This window comes from Pteropus medius, unplaced genomic scaffold (assembly GCF_902729225.1).
Source record: "Pteropus medius unplaced genomic scaffold, Ma_sr-lr_union100, whole genome shotgun sequence".
Lineage (NCBI taxonomy): Eukaryota > Metazoa > Chordata > Mammalia > Chiroptera > Pteropodidae > Pteropus > Pteropus medius.
In genome coordinates this window covers 365,971-373,952 of record NW_024340696.1, presented here as the reverse complement: position 1 = coordinate 373,952, position 7,982 = coordinate 365,971, and the positions used below count along the sequence as shown (strand labels likewise).

Here is a 7,982-nt window from a genome sequence, read left to right as displayed (position 1 = left end):
CTATCATGCTGAAAATTCCAGGGGTTTGGAAGTTTCTCCCAGGAATAAGAGACAAAAGTCAGCCAAATTCTTTATCACCCAGCCGCTCATTGGTTGATTCTAACAACAGAAGAGAAATTAAAAATATGTATACACACACAGACTAATTCGCAAATGTTCAAAATAGCTTTATGCACAATTTCCAAATACGTGAAACAATCCAAATATTCAACGACGAGTGAGTGGATAAACAAATTTTGGTATATTCACACAATGGAGTACAATTCAGCAATAAAAAGAATGAAATATGAATACATACAACAACAACAACAACAACAACAAACAGGACACAAAAGATTACATAGTGCAATAGTCCACTTTAAGTAAGGAAAAACTACTCTTCTGTGACAGAATACAGATCAGCGGTTGTCTGGGCAACGGGTGAGGTTGGGAGATTGCTTGCAAGAAAACATGAGAAATCTGGGGGGTGGGTCATAGAAAAGTTCTATATCACAACTGGCAGTGGTGACCACACAGATGTCTAGATTTGTCAAAACTCATTTTGAGTACACATCATACACATAAAATGGGTGCATTTGAAGATATGTAAATTTTCGTTGAATGAAGCTTATTAGAAAAATATGAAAAGGACAAACTCTAAAGATAAAAATTGTCCTTTAAACTGACTAAATCTAACTTTATTGAATAACAGAAGATAACAGCACAGATATACAACTCATATGTTTCTAATAGCTCGGAAAGTTGTTAGAGAATTAAATGTATTCGTATATAAGGTGATTAGAACACTGCTAGTAATGCATAAGTGTTAACTGCTATTATTATTATTATCAAATTACATTTTAGCTTTCTATCTGATGAACAATCAGACAAATCCCCATAGATATCCAAATTAAAGTTTATTAAACTAATATAGATTTTGTAGGAGCTTGTTATACATGTGAGTCGATGTGTGAAAATCACAGAGAAAAAAACTGAAAGCAGGAGCTCAGGGAATAAAAGTGACCGTGAGAAAAAAGCCCACTGCAACTCAGAAATTAAACACGCAACAAAAGAGACAGAAAGAGAGAAGAACAAAGGTGAGGTCCTAGTTAAGCCAGATACGAGGCTTAAAATTAAGACCAAGATTTCTGCCCCCTGGGGCACTGCTTCACCTTTTATCCCCTAGGTATGCATACAGCTCACGTGAAGACAGGTTTTGTCAGAAACACAAACTGCATTGGTTATAGCATTTTTGTTTGTGCTGTAAACATAGATTTATCAAATGACTCATATCCACAATATATAAAGAACTCTTATAACTTCATAACAAGAAAACCAACAACTCATTTTTAAATGACTAAAAGATTTTTCAGGTATTTTCCAATTACAGTTGACATTCAATATTATATTAAAGGCCATATCATTTTTTTTAAAGTTCCCTGAAACAGGTAGGAATAGCTCTCAGAACCTTGATCTCTAGAGATAAACAGTTTTCCCCTCATCTTCCCCAGAGGTTCCTTGTGAGAAGAAAACATCTTTACCAACTCCAGTTAGAAAACTGTCAGTGGATAATGCTCGCTGGTCCTGCTTGGGTCACATGACCCCCGGACCAATCACTAGAGACAGGGTGAGTGGCATTCTGCTTGTCTCGGGTTTATTCACAAACCATTACCCTTTTCAGGAAAGTGCGATCTATCACCAGCGAAAAGAGAAAGGTTGTAGTTCAAAACGTGGACACTGAAGGATTTGCGAGCCAGCCAGCCACACACGCAGACTAGTATCAAAGCCATGATGTTTTTATTCAGACCTACGGTGCCCTGTCGTCCATTACTCAGAAACTGCATGGAATTTAGACCGACGCCACATTGCACTTTCTGCTGGGTGGACAGCCATTTCTGTCCAGTCATCAGTTGATTAATAAGTATCAGGTACCCATTGATTGGAAAAGTCTGTGGAGTGCTGTCTTCAGAACAATTCTCCAGCTCCAGCCAGACTCAGCGTGACAAGATTCTGGGATCCATTAACTACGTCTTTCATGGGTGGGGTTTTGGAGAATGATGCCAGAAAATAAGAGACAAGTAGTTAATGAGGATGGAAAGGTAAATAGAAGCCTCAATATTAAGTGTCAGAGGGTCTGGAAAATTGATTAGACATTGTTCTCTCTAGTTGCCAGAAGAGAAAAACAAAACAAAAAATGCCCACATTTCTGCCAAACTGTGGGACCTGTCCATCCAGGTGTGTAAGACCCCCTGCATCCCTAACAAGTGAAATGAAAAATCAGGACCATTTTCATAACCGATACGTTCCTCTCATTTGCCCATAGACTTATTCTCTCAGCTCCCTCTTATGGAAAATCTGAGGTTCAGCATCGCAGCAAATGTGTGTGAAGAATGAGCATACTTGTCTCACAATCAGATGACGGCAGCAGTCACACCACGGGGAGGTCTCTTCTCCTCCCTGCAGTTCCCTGTGGACCTCTGTAAGCAGAGAGCAGAACAGTCCAGGACCTTGTCCTCACTGTAAATTTTCACCAACATGACTGCCATGGTAGTGATATGGTCATCTGTTTCAATCATGCCGCCCACCCCCCCCACCCCAGGAAGACAAATTGAAACTGCCCAAAAGTCACAGCCTCAGCAGTCCTCACAACAGTACTGATGTGTGCAGGTTCAATCCAGGCTGAAGAATATCTGACGCTAAGAGTAATCAGCACCTAAAACTCTTCCCCTTTGTGGTCTCTGTTCCACCAAGCAGGGAATGACATGCCCTCAGATCGCTGGCAGGGCAAATCTCCACCATTTTATAAACTCAGGTCCATGATCGTTAGGTGAAACCCTTGGGGCCAAATACAATCACATACAAAAGATTACATGTGCCTTAATGGCAGCCTTGTGAGACTCTGTGCAGAGGATCCAGGTAAGCTAAGCCCTGACGCCTGACCCCAGAAACTGAGACAATAAATGTGTGTTGTTTTAAGCCTCTAAATTCATGGTAATTCGTTATGTAGCAATAGATTAACTAATACAATAGGCAAGTAGGCATGAGTCTGGGATTAAGAGGTTCTTGGGGAGATAAAAATGTGGAAATCGACTATAGCCATGCCACTCTGAATGGGCCGATCTCGTCTGATCTCGGAAGCTAAGCAGAGTTGGGCCTGGTTAGTACTTGGATGGGAGACCACCTAGGAAGACCAGATGCTGTAGGTGTTTAAAAAAAAAAGTGGAAATCATCGGTATACAGATTGCATTTGTGCTGGCTATTTACTATTTGCCCCCACCTCAACCAGTTCTCCGCCCTTCTCTGCACCCCAGGAGGCTACCTTCTGCTGACTAAATTCATAGGATTCCTTGGTTCAGCCAGTAGAAGGTACCAGCAGATGAGAAAGCTCCCTCCTCCCTCCCAGCTCTGGGTAGTACAGCCCTTAGACTTGGTTAAGAATGGCCCCTGCTTGGCCAGCCATGCCATTTGAGTGGGGCTTCATCCTCCAACCCTCCACCCTCCTACCACATGGCATTAGCCTTGGTAGGAATAGTGATGGTTCGCCTACAGTAACAGAAGGGAAGAAAAGGGACATGGGTAAAGATGCTGATAGGTAATAGATGTAGAATTGGAGCTTTAAAGAATTTCTCTTCTGATTGTTTCTATTGTTCCAGTTAAGGTCATCAGTTGACAGTGAGGATGATGGAGAAGGTGTTGGGGGCTTAAGGAAAGAGGAAGTCATGGAATGGTCCTGTAGGGGAGCAAGAGGTGAATGGACTAGGGAAATGTACCATAGTTGCCTAGCAGTAGTAAGGATGCGTTTGAGTCTGTTGGTCATTTTTCAAGTGATACCATTCAGTGGATTCTTTCTCCAGCCATGGTCAGTTCTCATGATGCAGACACAAAATAAACAGATTCAAAGTCATCTAGGGTTGAGGCCCCTTTGGGTATAGCAGACACTGTTGTCCATATCCCCTGAGACTCCTTTTGTAGTTTTGATGCCATTTGTCCATTCACCAGCTAGTGCAGTTGCCATTGATAATGGCTCAAACCTGCAAACTTCTCCAGAAGCTTGTCTTTGGGTGAATGGAACCATCTCATCCTAAGATACTTGACTGAGGGGGAAGTTACAAAAGCACTTCTTTCTTGCCTCAAGAATGGGACAGACTCCATGATACAGTTTATGCTCAAGATCAAGATAAGACTGGAGTACTTGAAACTATTTCCATTAGCTTTGCCCCTTCCCTATTCTGCTCGCCTCACTTTCTTATAGATTTCTGCTGAACACCGATGAACTAATTACTTGCACAGGAATCCCTATTTCAGGCTCTGCTCCTCAGAACAGTCCAGAGGATGCTACCTCTATGGAGGTGAAAAGGAATAAACAATGAGGGAGGTGTCGGCTTGGGTGAGAAGCTCGGTGGTGGCTGTCCTCAGCAGGCTGGAGCTGGTAGTAAGAGATACCATTAGAGAGCTGGGCTCCTTGGTCTCAATAAAAGTGATAGGATTCTGGAGTGGCAGAAGCCAAATGGCAGCATTCGTCATCAGAGGCAAGATGATCTCAGTCATCACAATGGGCAGCAACGTCAGAACAGCAGCCTGGGGTCCTGACCTGGAGGACTCCATGGAGATGGAAAATGAGCACAGTATTCTTCAGGGCAATAAAGATTTACAGATATCAAAGATATCACTTCAGATACATAATCAAAAGAAATCAAGAATGAATGAGCAGAAGATTGAGGTCAGCCACCTCAACGGTGTCAGGATGCTTTACCCAGTTTTTAGACCTGAGCCAGGTCTCAGACCCAGAATCCATCAACTGAAAGGGAAGCCGATGAGCCCATGCAAGGATGTCAGAGCAGGGGCTCGACGCAGACCAGCTGGATCGGGGCCTGCAGGAGGAGGGTGGCCAAGCAGAGCGCTGGCCTCCTGGGGTCAGGTTATTGATCATATTCAGAGGGCTCCAGCAAGTAAGTAAATATATTGAGCATAAAGGGAGCCAGATTTCTTTCAGTTGAGAAAGGCAAAAGCAAATAAATACAGGGAAAGCTGTGAACCCTGTTGGATTGGCATTAGATTGGAATTGGAAGTATAGGTGTAAGCTAATGGTTTTCAACGTATACATATAGATACAAAAATATCCATATTTATCTGTATGTATATACATATGGACACAGATACACATGCACACACATGTACACACAAATATATATATTATTCTAGCTCTGACAACTTGGGTGGGGGTGGAGGCTGGAAACAGTAACACTCTAATAGATCTTAGTTTTTAATACCATTCTCTATTTAAAGAAAGTAAGGCTCTTTGGTTGGGGGGATGGCTGATTTCAGGACTAGGGCAGGAAAAGAACAAGGTGACTGGAAAAGTCTTCTAGAAAATAAGGAAGTGCTCAAAGAATGATGGGGACATGTAAAACAAACACAGAAAACAGCTTAAAGAGACTCTCACTGGAAAAATCTAGGACGAATGAGCATCAAAATAATGATACTACCAGATTACAAGTCTTTGAATAATAGGAATCGATGAGCCCGCAATGACATAAATATATAAATGAGAAAAATAATAAATAGGGAGAAGACAAAGTGTTTCCTTAGAGTAGAAAACCAACTGGAAATTGGTAGAATTAGGAAATCAACATTTAGCAACCATTGGAGTAATAATGAATTCAGGCAAGAAATATCCACGGATGCTAAAAACTAGATTAAAAATTGGATTAAAATGAGATGAGGGATAAAATTTAATACACCTCCAAGTATTTCTTCCACAAAATTCTTACTATTTACAAAAGGGATAAAAGTAACTACAGCGGAGAAACATGTTGGACACCGGTTTTGATTGGACAAAACTGTATCATGCAGGGCTGCAATGAGAAGGACGCGGCATCACTTCTGTGGTCTTCTGGCCGAAATGTATAACCTAAGTGTAACCATGTGGAAGTATTGAACAAAGTCATGTCAGTGGACATTCTACAAAATGACTGGCCTGTGATCTTTAAAAAAATACCAAATCATGAAAGTGAAAAAGACAAAGGAGCTGTTGGAGGTTGAAGGAGACCATAGAGACATGACATGAGAATGAGACATGTCATCCTTGACGAGACCTTTTTGCTATAAAGGACATTCTTTTCTAAAAATTAATTTATTTTCATTAGTTTCAAGTATCCAGACCATTGGTTAGACATCTATATAGTTCATAAAACGATTCCCCCAGTTGCTCCCTCCCTCCCCTGACCCTCCACCTAGCCAACATATTAATGCTGACTGTATTCCTTATGCCGTGCTCCCCATTCCCATGACCATCTATCAACTACTAATTTGTACTTCTTTAGCTTATGCCCCCATTCCTCCCTTGCCCCCCCAACACTCCTCCCCTCTGTCCATCACCAAATTGTCCACTATATTTGTGAGTCTATTTTTGATCAGTTTGTTCTTTTTGTTCCTTAGATTCCATATATAAGTGAAATCATCTGGTATTTATCTTTCTCTGTCTGACTTATCTCACTCAGCATAATAACCTCTAGGTCCCTCCATATAAAGGGCATTCATGATGAAACTTGAATAGGGTTTCTGGGAGAGGGCACACAAGATTTCTTTGTACTGCTCTTGCAACTTTTCTGTAAGTTTGAAATTGTTTCAAAATAATAACCTTAAAGAGAACCTATAATACTTTTTTAAGAAAGAAAGGCTGAGTCCCTTTGGGGAAGTACCCTGAAATACCACAGTAAATGTGTATAGTAGTGAATCCTCTAGTTTGGGGGTAACTCTGGTGCCAGTATTTGAGTAAAAGGGAATACCTAGATCTTTCGAGGGCTGTTATTTACAGAGTCTGAGCTGACACAGAGACCCAGGGGCCCAAAGCCCATCATTGTCCCCTGTTAGAAAAGGGACACATGGGAGTCAAGTAATAAATGGAGTCCTGGGCCAGATCCATCTCACAGTGAAATATCTGAGTCCACACACCAACTGTTAAGTCATCTTTCCAGCTCTTCGGGATATAATTGGAATGGCCTTACCTAGCAGTTAGCAAAAGCCCCGTATCGGTTCCTTGACCTATGGAGGTAAAACTACTGTAGTATGAAGGATCAGGTGGAAGTCCTTGACACTATTCCTCCTTCCAGCCGAAATAATAAATGAAAAACAGCACTGCATTCGTGGGGAGGTGGTGGTGGAGGGGGAGGTGGGGAGCTGGAATGGCAGAGATTGGTACTGCCTTCGAAGATTTAAATGATGTAAGGCTGGTTGTCTCGATCATATGTCCATTTAATTCACAACTCTGGCACTTGTAAAAAGCAGATGAATGTGGCAGATGACAGTGGACTTCTGACATATACCAAGCAGTAGTACCAAGTGCAGCTGCTGTGCTAGATTTGGCATCTTTACTAGAACATAGTAACATGGCCTCTGCTATGTAGTGTTGCTCTTGATTTGGCAAATGCATTATTTTTAGTAGCCATCAGGAAGCAGATCAGAAGTTAGCTTCAAGTGGGACGAGCAAGAGTATGCAACAATTATACTGTCACGAAATATTCTGAAAAGACATGGATCATCTGAACGTTCCAGAAAATATCATATTGGTCCACTATATTGATGACATCATACTAATTTGACTTGATGATCAAGAAGTGGCAAGTACTCTGGATATCCAGGAGACAAATATTACAAAAATCCAGGGACCTGGCTGCCTCATTGCATTTTGAAAGTAGAATATTTCACACTGGGGGATATTGCACTGATTGATTTATTGAGTGATGCAGAAAGGACTACTGAATGCCAAAAACTTTTTAAGCCTTTGCAATCTCACCTCTAAAACATAACCTACCTATGATTTTTGATCTAAATTGGAATCACACTACTTACACTTACTTGTTATGTGCTTGTTCTCGTTATCTATACATACAAATTCAATTTTTAATTCCAATTTGCTAATGATCATTAATTGTGACTTCAGGCAGGACATTTCTCTCCAGCTCTCCGCTTCATCTCTAAAATGAAGATATTAGAAGAGATCA

General features: G+C 41.3%; 1 pseudogene; it reads left to right on the top strand.

Annotated features, from left to right (window-relative positions):
• Positions 1-3,067: 3,067 nt before the first annotated feature.
• Positions 3,068-3,185, top strand: LOC120609627 (uncharacterized; annotated as a pseudogene).
• The last annotated feature ends 4,797 nt before the right edge of the window (positions 3,186-7,982 follow it).